Source organism: Lepisosteus oculatus, chromosome 14 (assembly GCF_040954835.1).
Source record: "Lepisosteus oculatus isolate fLepOcu1 chromosome 14, fLepOcu1.hap2, whole genome shotgun sequence".
Lineage (NCBI taxonomy): Eukaryota > Metazoa > Chordata > Actinopteri > Semionotiformes > Lepisosteidae > Lepisosteus > Lepisosteus oculatus.
The window spans coordinates 22,334,920-22,346,971 of record NC_090709.1 but is presented as its reverse complement, the minus strand read 5'-3'; positions in this window follow the sequence as shown (position 1 = coordinate 22,346,971).

Sequence of the window (12,052 nt, the reverse complement as noted above, 5' to 3'; positions counted from 1 at the left end):
TATGTAGTCGCCCACTAACCTGTCTGAACTGCGCAGCTTTCTGGGAGTATGTAATTATTCCCGGCAGTTCATTGAGGATTACGCTGAAATAGCAAGGCCCCTCCACAAGCTGTTGCAGAAAGACGTGCCCTTTGAGTGGGGGCCTTCCCCAGAACAGGCTGTGATGGAGCTGAAGCGCAAACTCGGTAGTGCGCCGTGCTTGGCCTACCCTGACAAAAATAAGGTCTTCTACCTTGAAGCAGGGTTCTCAGAGCACTGCCTTGGGGCTGCTCTGAGTCAGGAATATGACCAAGAGCGAAGGGTGGTGGCGTATGCCAGTCGAGCCCTGAGCCCAGTGGAGCAAAAGTTCTTGGACTGCGAGAAGGCCCTGTTGTCTACGGTCTGGTCGGTAGAACACTTCCGTAGTTATGTTGGGGGACAAAAGATCATCATCGAAACCTGCCACCAACCTGTGACATTCCTGCATAGCCAGAGACTGAAAGCGGGCAGGGTGTCAAATAGCAGGATTGTGGCATGGATGATGGCCCTACAAGGCTATGAGATAGAGGTACGTTATGCACAGAGCAAGAAAATGTACCTGGGACAGGGCCTGGCTTTGGGCCAAGTGTGTCACGGCTGTGACACTGACATGGAAGCTCCAGAAATGATTCCCGCTGCTGAGCTACCGAACAATCATCGGTACTACGATGAGAACGTGGGCCAGGGCTTACCCATGGCCTATGTTGACGGTTGCTCTTTTCGCCACGAACAGCATGTGCTAGCAGGGGTAGGAGTAGTCTGGCAAGACAATACTCCCTGTGGGCCGACCCGCTATAAGCTAGGACCAAAGACTAGTCAGTATGCGGAAGTAGCTGGGGTGCTGATCACCCTCCAGCAGGCCCTGACAAATGGCCTTAAACAATTTGTCATCTGTAGTGACTCGACCTACGCCCGACATAGCTTCGTGTCCCATCTTCTGTATTGGAAGGGTAACGGCATGAAAAATGCCCGGGGCAAGGAAGTAAAGAACAAAGAGTTGTTCCTGGCCAGTGACAAGCTCACGACCGAGGCTGGAATGATGGTTTACTGGAGGAAGGTGAAGGGACACTCCCAGGTGAAGGGAGCCGACAAAGACGGGAATGATGAGGCCGACCGGCTGGCCAAATCTGGCGCCTTAGAGGGTGAACCCTGGCAGTTCCAGCAGGAATGGCTACCCCCAGAAACCATGGCTGAGGTCAAGGCGGTCACCCGAAGCAGGGCTAGACAGGATGTCAGAGCTGACCCTCAATCTGTAGTGCTTGGGTCACAGGGTTTTAACACCGATCTTGCGGAAATGCAGAAACAGGACCCAGCAATTGGGCAAATGTATCAGCATATCGCTGACCCAGTGAGTCAACCTCTTTCCGAGCAGGTGCTGAGCCAGTCTCCGGAGCTGAAGGAGCTGGCAGAGGTGAAAGACAATCTAAAAATTATAAAGGGGTTGTTGGTTTGTATACCAGTTGCACAAGGTGTCCCAAAGTGGGTAGTTCCCCGCTGCCATCGGGGGGTCATGATCCAACACGCTCATGACGAGCCCTGTGGGGGTCACCGGGGAATCAAGGCCACATACGACACTATCCAGCAGGTGGCATTCTGGCCTCACATGGGCCAAGACATCGCCGCGTATGTAAAGGGGTGTCTGACGTGTAGCCAGTTCCAACCATCACGGCCCTTGCACCGGGCACCACTCCAGAAAAAGGGCATGACATTCCCCTGGTCCAATCTACAAATGGATTGGGTGGGGCCGCTGGTGAGGTCATCCAGAGGGAACAAATATTTCCTCACTTTTACGTGTGCATTCACAAAATGGATTGAGTGCCTCCCAGCACCCAACGACACGGCAGAGACAACTGCAGTGCTGTTGGTGAACCATGTGTTCAGTCGATGGGGACTCCCCCTGACCGTGGACTCGGATCGGGGAACCCATTTCACAGCTACAGTAATGGCAACCCTGTGGAATATGCTTGGGGTCAAGGCCCAGTTGCATATCTCCTACCACCCTCAATCCTCGGGCCAGGCAGAAAGGGCAAACCGAACTGTGGTTAGTATGCTCAAAAAGTTTGTCTCCACCAGCAGTAGGGACTGGGACATTAAGCTGCCCCTGGTTCTGATGGCCATCCGAGCCACGCCCCATTGCTCTACGGGGGTCCCACCTTTTGAGATGATGACAGGTCGGAAGATGACTCTTCCCCTACACTGTCTTTATGGGGTGGAGGACCTGAGCACGACGGGGGCTGCTACGGCCCATCAGTATGTGTCAGACCTGCGAGCACATCTGCAGGCAACCTTTGCTTTTGCCCAGAACAATCTGGGAAGGAGTGCAGAGGGTAGGAAAGCATACTATGACCGAAAGGCAGTTAACCAGGAACTCCAAGTAGGAGACAAGGTCCTGTACTTCCAATTTGCCAAACTCACAGGGGTGGCCCGGAAGTTCTTACCCAGTTGGACAGGACCCCAGGAGATTGTCGATAAGGTATCACCGGTAGCTTATCGAATTCGGATTGAAAAGGGAAGGCAATCTCTGGTCTACAAGTGGGTGCATCGCAACCACCTCCGGTTGTATCGCCCACCTCAAATGGTGCCGGAGGACACAGAATAGGGTTAAAAGTCCAAACCCGATCAAAGAGGGGGGTGCCCCTTTGTAGCTGCAGGTAGTTGGGTACTGTAGTGTAGGTCCTGCTAGGAAAATATATTCAAAATTATAGTGGAACTGTACCATGTGCCTCATCTGTGTTCCAGAATGGGAATCCTAAAACTGCCACGGCTGGTCCTGAAAGTACTGTGGATCGCCTCGACACAGCCCCTTGAAGTTGTGGAACCCGGTCCTCCTACCGGCATAGTCCTGCAGGACGCTCCCGGATTGTTGTTAACAAATTGCAGAACATATACTCAGCGAGTGTATGTACGGCTGGACCCACATGATGTGTTTCGGAAGCACATCAACATGAACAGTAGGGTGTCCTATCATGGTAGGTAGTGGGCTGGGGATACTATATGGCATGCCCAGCTAGACACTATACACATGCTCCGCCAGCTGAGGAAGGCAACAGTGACCCAGGAGGAGATGACAGGCCTCAGCCGCCCCAAAAGGTTCTTGGGGGGTCTGATTGCTGCGGCCTCTGCCGTGGGTTCACTATTTTCAGCTGGTCTGTTTGCTGCTAACACTGTCACCCTGACCACCCTGAGTAGGCAGGTGTCTGGGTTACGTAAGGAAATGCCAGAAATTTATGACAGGCTGTATCAACAGCAGCAGCGGCTGAAAAGCCTAGGGAAAACCTTACAGGGCACAATTTTAGCAGTAAACCTTCATGCAGCAGTGTTAAATAACACCCTCCACACCGTGGGCAGGATTGTCGACGTGTTACAGTGGGACTATGCTTATGTGCAACAGGTCAGAATGCTGATGCAGGATCTGCTTAGGGAGCTTAGTGCCACGGTAACTAGCCTAGCCATGGGACAGATTCCAACCTACTTGGTTCCACTGTCCTTAGTAGAAGAAGTACTGAGGACAACCACTTCCGAGATGGTGCAGCCATTGCAAGTACATCTTGCATACAGTCTAGGCAGTGCCATTCCCATACATGTCAACCCCGAAGCCAAGGAAATAGGTTTCCTGTTGAACCTTCCCATCGTGAGTAGCAAGGATATCTATAGACTCAAGTCTATATCGAACGTTGGCTTCTGGAGGGGGGACATGCATGTGAAGTTGACCACCCCACCGCTCGTAGCTTACCAGGAGGATGATCCGAATTTGTACCTTGTTCCAAACCTTGAACTGTGTATATCAACCAAGGATATCCACTGGGTATGCCCAAGTAAGCCATTCCTTAGGGACACAACTCAGAGGTTATGTGGTATCAGAAAGGGGGCTGCCACTGAAAAGTGTAAAGCCACAGTGACGAGCAAAAGTGAGGTTAAGGAACTCCAGGTTGAGCAGGTGGGAAAGATTTGGCTGGTCAGCACACCACAGTTACCTGTTACAATAACCTATGACAGACATGATACAGCTACCGAAGTGCAGCTACCCAACCAAAAAGTTTTTCTACAAGTTCCTGAAGGAGCTTGTAATGTTGCCATAGCCAAAATGTAAATGTAGTGGCTCTCTGAAGGCACCAGTTCTGTAGGGTTTGGGCATTTACTGGAATAATTATTAATTGTAGCAGTAAATCACAAAGTTGATTCTTTTGATGGCTTTAGAATCCAACCATGCGACATAACTCAAACAACGCACACACACAGGTACTAATACACGAGGATACATTTATTAATACATAGAATACACATGTAAACCTAACAGATCTTATCGAGAGGGTTATCAGAATACAAAAGATATATATTCAGTCAGTTACGAAGTGTTACACATATCAAGAGGACATACGTTCAGTATATCATTCATTAAGACCGTTTCGTAAATGAACTTGGTTATAACTTCTACATTAGATACTCAAAACAAGTACATAACTCTTAGGAATTAAATTGATATCAACTGGTTGGGATAACAATTAAATTCTCGCGCTGTAATGCATTGAAATTAAATACTCATCCAATCTCTGGGGATTCAGATCTCCTGCGGGCACAAAGAAACAGTTGCAGGCTGTTGCTGTCCAAGCCGCGCTCTCTGGCTCGGTGCCAGGCTGTGCTGTGCGGCTTACGACGGTGCGCTGCTGATGCTCACTGACCGGCTAGTTAGTGTTGGCTTTAACTAGCAAAGTTTGTGCACAGGAGAAAAGATGACTGTGGGTCCCAGCAAGTCAGGAAGAGGACCGGTTCGTTCCTGATGAAGCGTTAGTTCTGAATAGTGATTCAGCTGTCCACAGTTCCGACCTGTTCACGAGGCCTGCTGCTGGTACTAACGTCGGGTGGATCCTCTGCTTACTCTCTGGCAACCTCCGCTCTAGACTCTTAGAACAAAGGAAAGTTCTGGCACTCGGACACACTGGCCGTTCCGTGGTTGTCCGGGCTGAGTCTCAGGATGGTCAGGAGGCGCGCTGCGAGAATGTCCTGCCCTTGGGAGCCTTCTGCTCCTGGGCCGTCCTGGCCTGGAATTCTCCTTTGAATTCCCTTTAGAAAAGTCCACAGAATTCTCCTGAATCCCTTCTGAATCTTACTGAATCTCTGTGTTGCCTGTTTTTACCTGGAGGAACTTCAGCTCATTGATTGGCTGAAAGTTCCATGGGCATCAGAGTCCCACGTGGGTTACTCGGCCCTACCAGTCCCTGATTGGTTGATCAAGGTGAGATATGAGTCACTTACTCCTGACACTTAGGAATGCAGTCCAGATGTCCAACTGGCACTCCCTAGACAGATAGGCACCAATGGATGACCATTGATCATGATAGCCAGGCTTAGCTAAGTGCATCCCCATTTGGGAGATGTCCCTTATCAAAAGAAAACATCTTAAATCAGCCTGCATGAATAGTTTCTCTGTGGCTGCACCACAGAGATGAACAGAGAAATGAGGCCTAATTTGGGAAAGCTCAGAAACACTTAATTCTGCCTTATTAATAAGCCTCGTCGCTACACTTTCAATACTAATAATACAGTGTGTCATTTCCTGCCCCAGTCAGAGGAACAGACAGTGAGCCTGTCTCTCAATAATAATAATACAGTGTGTGATTTACTTTCCCAACATGAGGAACAGACAGGAGTGAGCCAGGCTCTCAATAATAATAATACAGAGTGTGTCCTCCTGTCCCAGCCTGGGGAACAGTGAGCCAAACTCTCAATAATAATAATACAGTGTGATCTACTGTCCCAGCCTGAGGAACAGTGAGCTTGTCTCTCAATAATAATAATACAGTGTGTCATCTCCTGTCCCAGCCTGAGGAACAGTGAGGTTGTCTCTCAATGATAATAATAATACAGTTTGAACTCCTGTCCCAGCCTGAGGAACAGTGAGCCTGTCTCTCAATAATAAAAATACAGTGTGTGATCTCCTGTCCCAGCCTGAGGAACAGACAGTGAGCCTGTCTCTAAATAATAATAATACTGTGTGAGCTCCTGACCCAGCCTGAGGAACAGTGAGCCTGTCAATCAATAATAATACAGTATGTGATGTCCTGTCTCAGCTTGAGGAACAGAGAGTAAGCCTGTCTCTCAATAATAATAATTCAGTGTGGGATCTCCTGTCCCAGTCTGAGGAACAAACAGTGAGCCTGTCTCGAAATAATAATAATACAGTGTGGGATCTCCTGTCCCAGCCTGGGGAACAGTGAGCCAGACTCTCAATAATATTAATAATAATAATACAGTGTGATCTACTGTCCCAGCCTGAGGTACAGACAGTGAGCCTGTCTCTCAATAATAATATAGTGTGTGACCACCTGTCCCAGACTGAGGAAAAGACAGTGAGTCTGTCTCTCAATAAGTAAAATACAGTGTGTGACGTCCTGTCCCAGACTGAGGAAAAGACAGTGAGTCTGTCTATAAATAATAATGATACAGTGTGGGATCTCCTGTCCCAGCCTCGGGAACAGTGAGCCAGACTCTCAATAATAATAATACAGTGTGATCTACTGTCCCAGCCCAAACGAAGACACAGTGAGCCTGTCTCTCAATAATAATAATACAGTGTGTGATCTCCTGTTCCAGTCTGGGGAACAGAAAGTGAGCCTGTCTCTCAGTAATAATAATATAGTGTGTGATCCACTGTCCCAGCCTGAGGAACAGACAGTGAGCCTGTCTCTCAATAATAATAATACAGTGTGTGACCTCCTGTCCCAGCCTGAGGAACAGACAGTGAGCCTGTCTCTCAATAATAATAATACAGTGTGTGACCTCCTGTCCCAGCCTGAGGAACAGTGAGCAGTCCTGATAGTTACCGCTTTCCTGATTTAGCTCAGCAGCTTTTATTTCGCCTGAAGCGCAGGCAACTTGTGAGAACAGGTTGGGTTTGCTGTGCTCAACTGGCTCGGCGTCTTCGTGTCATAGCGCCGCAACGGTGTGTTTTCCTTCCTTCTCTTTTCAGCCCGGAAGAAACATTTTACTTGTTCCTTTTGTAGCCCACGCATGCCGACGCCTGTGTTGTGTTGTGGATTTTCTCCTTCTTGAATTTGTACTCCTACTCCCTCTCTCTCCCTACCTCTACCTTTCCCTCTCTCTACCTCTCCCTTTTCCCCTCCCTATCTCTACCTCTCCCTCTCTCTACCTCTCCCTCTCTCCCTAACCCCCTCTCTCTCCACCTCTCTCCCTCTCCCTCGCCCTCCACCTCTCTCCCTCTCTCTACCTCTCTACAGCACTACCTCTCTCTAACTCTCCCTACCCCTCTCTGCTCTCTCTCTCTCACTCTGGAGTTTATTTTCCAGACAGAAATCCAGCTCCGTCCCTCCTGTGGAAGATTGGTGATGCAGGATGAGAGCCCCTAACCGAGAGCACTGCAGCGGCAGGTTCTGTGGTCTGTTTCAAATCCGCCCGCGATGAGACACAGAGGAGAAATGAAGAGCCCCAGTTGCGCTAGAAAATCACCCGGGAAAGAGACTTTCAATGTAAGAAAAAAAAGTCGTTAGTAACAGACATAATATGTTTGTTTTGTTTTTTAATCGCTGCGATGTGTGACTAAGCTCATACGACTAAGAGTTGCCCCCTTTGTCTAGATCTGGTAACCTGCTCGTCGCTGGTGGGCCAGATCGTGTCCCCCGTCACTATACTGGTGCATTAGGACCCACGCAGACCGCAGGGTGAGCGCCCCCTACTGGCCCCACAGAGAGGGAGAGGTAGAGGTAGGGAGAGAGGTAGGGAGGGGAAAAGGGAGAGGTAGGGAGAGAGGTATAGAGAGGGAGAGGTAGAGGTAGGGAGAGAGAGGAGGAGTACAAATTCAAGCAGAGGCCTGAGTGGAGCACTGTCGTATGGCCCTGACATCAATCCCTCAACTCTCTGCATAAAGCAGTGTCTTATGGCCATGACATCCCACCCCCACCACTCTCAATGGAAAGCAATGTCATTTAACCATGACATCCCACCTCCACCGCCCTCTACGTAAAGAAATGTCGTATGGCCCTGACACCCACCCCTCCACTCTCTGCGTAAAGCAGTATCGTCAGGCCCTGACATCCCACCCCCGCCACTCTCTGCATAAAGCAGTGTCTTATGGCCCTGAAACCCTCCCCTCCACTCTCTGCATAAAGCAGTGTCATCAAACCCTGACATCCCACCCCCGCCACTCTCTACGTAAAGAAGTGTCGTATGGCCCTGACACCCACCCCTCCACTCTCTGTGTAAAGCACTGTTGTATGGCCCTGACATCACACCCCCACCACTCTCTACGGAAAGCACAGTCATATAGCCCTGACACCCACCCCTCCATTCTTTGCATAAAGCAGTGACGTCAAGCCCTGACATCCCACCCCCGCCACTCTCTATGTTAACCCCTGTTAACTCGCTTGCTGAATGATCTCTGGTGAGATTCAAGAGGTGTTTTCTTCAACAGCCACTAAAAGTCTGATGACCTTCTCTGGATTTCCTGAATATGACGTAAAATTAGTTCAAATCATTTGGTAGTTAACAGAACAAAATGCTTTGGAGGTACATTTAAAACAGCAGAGCAACACTGTAGCACTTCGTGTGTGACTGAATTTAATTGTGTAAACCTGGCTCTCTATGAACACGAGCAAAGAGTTCTCACTCAACAGAAGACTGCGATGTGAGCACAATAATATAAGACATCTGGAGACACCAGAGATTGAACTCAGGACTTCATACATGAAAAGCATGCACTCTACCACTGAGCTATAGTGCCTTGCGAAAGTATTCGGCCCCCTTGAACTTTTCAACCTTTTGCCACATTTCAGGCTTCAAACATAAAGATATACATTTTTTATTTTATGTGAAGAATCACCAACAAGTGGGACACAATTGTGAAGTGGAACGAAATCTATTGGATTTTTGAAACTTTTTTAACTAATAAAAAAATGAAAAGTGGGGCGTGCAAAATTATTCGGCCCCTTTACTTTCAGTGCAGCAAACTCACTCCAGAAGTTCAGCGAGGATCTCTGAATGATCCAATGTTGTCCTAAATGACTGATGGTGATAAATAGAATCCACCTGTGTGTAATCAAGTCTCTGTATAAATGCACCTGCTCTGTGATAGTCTCAAGGTTCTGTTGAAAGCGCAGAGAGCATCATGAAGACCAAGGAACACACCAGGCAGGTCCGTAATACTGTTGTGGAGAAGTTTAAAGCCGGATTTGGATACAAAAAGATTTCCCAAGCTTCAAACATCCCAAGGAGCACTGTGCAAGCGATCATCTTGAAATGGAAGGAGTATCAGACCACTGCAAATCTACCAAGACCTGGCCGTCCCTCTAAACTTTCAGCTCAGACAAGGAGAAGACTGATCAGAGATGCAGCCAAGAGGCCCATGATCACTCTGGATGAACTGCAGAGAACTACAGCTGAGGTGGGAGAGTCTGTCCATAGGACAACAATCAGTCTTACACTGCACAAATCTGGCCTTTATGGAAGAGTGGCAAGAAGAAAGCCATTTCTCAAAGATATCCATAAAAAGTCTCGTCTAAAGTTTGCCACAAGCCACCTGGGAGACACCCCAAACATGTGGAAGAAGGTGCTCTGGTCAGATGAAACCAAAATCGAACTTTTTGCCCACAATGCAAAACGATATGTTTGGCGTAAAAGCAACACAGCTCATCACCCTCAACACACCATCCCCACTGTCAAACATGGTGGTGGCAGCATCATGGTTTGGGCCTGCTTTTCTTCAGCAGGGACAGGGAAGATGGTTAAAATTGAGGGGAAGATGGATGCAGCCAAATACAGGACCATTCTGGATGAAAACCTGTTGGAGTCTGCAAAAGACCTGAAACTGGGACGGAGATTTATCTTCCAACAAGACAATGATCCCAAACATACAGCAAAATCTACAAAGGAATGGTTCACAAATAAACGTATCCAGGTGTTTGAATGGCCAAGTCAAAGTCCAGACCTGAATCCAATCGAGAATCTGTGGAAAGAGCTGAAAACTGCTGTCCACAAACGCTCTCCATCCAACCTCACTGAGCTCGAGCTGTTTTGCAAGGAAGAATGGGCAAGAATTTCAGTCTCTCGATGTGCAAAACTGATAGAGACATACCCCAAGCGACTTGCAGCTGTAATCGCAGCAAAAGGTGGCTCTACAAAGTATTAACGCAAGGGGGCCGAATAATTTTGCACGCCCCACTTTTCATTTTTTTATTAGTTAAAAAAGTTTCAAAAATCCAATAGATTTCGTTCCACTTCACAATTGTGTCCCACTTGTTGGTGATTCTTCACATAAAATAAAAAATGTATATCTTTATGTTTGAAGCCTGAAATGTGGCAAAAGGTTGAAAAGTTCAAGGGGGCCGAATACTTTCGCAAGGCACTGTAGATGTATATATCCCACAACAGCAGGATGTACATGGTCAGGGAGGAATCAGAATTGACTATTGCTTTGTCTCAGAGAGAGTGAAAGTTGTTGGGGTCACTCTTCAGGCTGTCTTCTTCTCAGATCATCAGGCTTTAGGGTGTAGAGTGGAACTCCAGGGTGGGACTGTCTTTGGCCCAGGCCTCTGGAAACTCAACACAAAGCTGCTAGAGAACGAGGGGGTAGTATCCCGCTACAAGGAGAGACTATCACAGTGGCTGTCCTTGCAGTGTCTGTACGGGTCAGTAGGAGAGTGGTGGGAGGAGGTGAAGGTGAAGACAAAGGCCTTTTTCATGGCTGAGGGAAGGAAGGCTGCTGCCAGACGGAGAAGAGTGCTAGCCAGGAAACAGAGGCAGCTGCAGCGTCTCTACACGAGACAGTGGCTTCGATGTGCTCGAGGATATCACCCTTTTAAAAAAGGATGTCCGGAGCATAGCGGAAGAAAGTAGTCGAGGAGTGCTGTTAAGAAGAGTGCAGTTCTTGGAAGAAAATGAGAAGTGTACTCGCTTCTTTTTCAGGAAAGTGGTAGGCTCCAAGTCTGTCATGGAAAGTGTAGTTGATGAGGAGGGAAGAGAGAGTACAGAGCTGAGTGCTATCCTCTCCTGCATCGAGGCCTTCTTGTCACGGACGTCCAAGGGGACTAACCGTGGGGAGCAGGAGGGCGGAAAAAGACCCATATGCGTAGCGGCGAGACGGGAAAAAGGCCCGGGCTCATTAGTGCAAAGAGTTCAGGAATGCCGTATAGAAACCTGTGCCCTCAGGGAGCGGACGTGGGGCGCCCTGGTGCTAGGCGGGTCTCAGGACATCCGAACGTCAGTGCTGAGCGAGGACAGAGTGCAAGACCCTGAAATATTTAGCCCAAGGGAAAGAGAGGGACAGGAAGGACAGCAGACCAGAAACTAGGGACAGGACAGAGAAGGACCGCCCTCTGGCTGCAGAGGGCGTGACACTTCTACTCAAGACTGTACAGCTCTACAGAGGTAAAGGATGAAGAAATTCATTTTTTTTACCTCAAAGCTAGAAAACGTTTTGAGTGAAGAAGATAGGGAAGTACTTGAGGGGGATTGGACAGTAGAAGAGCTGAGAGGCTATGGAGAGCTTACAGAAGGGGAAAACTCCGGGTGCTGACAGGCTCCCTAAAGGGGTGTCTGCTTTTACTACTTGCACGAATGAAGGCAAAAAAAAGCCAATCGATGTAAACGAACGGCGCTTTACAGAGGTGTACTGCCTGACTGGATCATTGATGAACGACAGAGGCCACTCCGACCTCTTCTCGGTTTTCTTCAATGACTTACTAAGGATCTTCTTCACATTCGCCCATGCAGGGGAAGCCAGTTACACCAAAGCAAACGCATGAAAATGCATTTCAAGCAGAGACCAGGAGGGACTTGTTTACACCGAGAGTGGTCGGAGAATGGAACAATGCGCCCAGCCCTGTTGCTGGAGCCGATTCTTGATGAGATCTTGGGCTCACTAAGAGGCCCCCGCTGGATGCTAATCTTTCTGTTGTTCTTGCAGGTCCTGCGCTGCTTTTGAGCCAACAGAGCTCGTCCTGGTCTGTCGGCACAGTGCAATTGCAAATGATCGGCTCCGCGTACAGAAGGAACGTGCGTTTGGTACAAGAGTGCATGAAGGCAC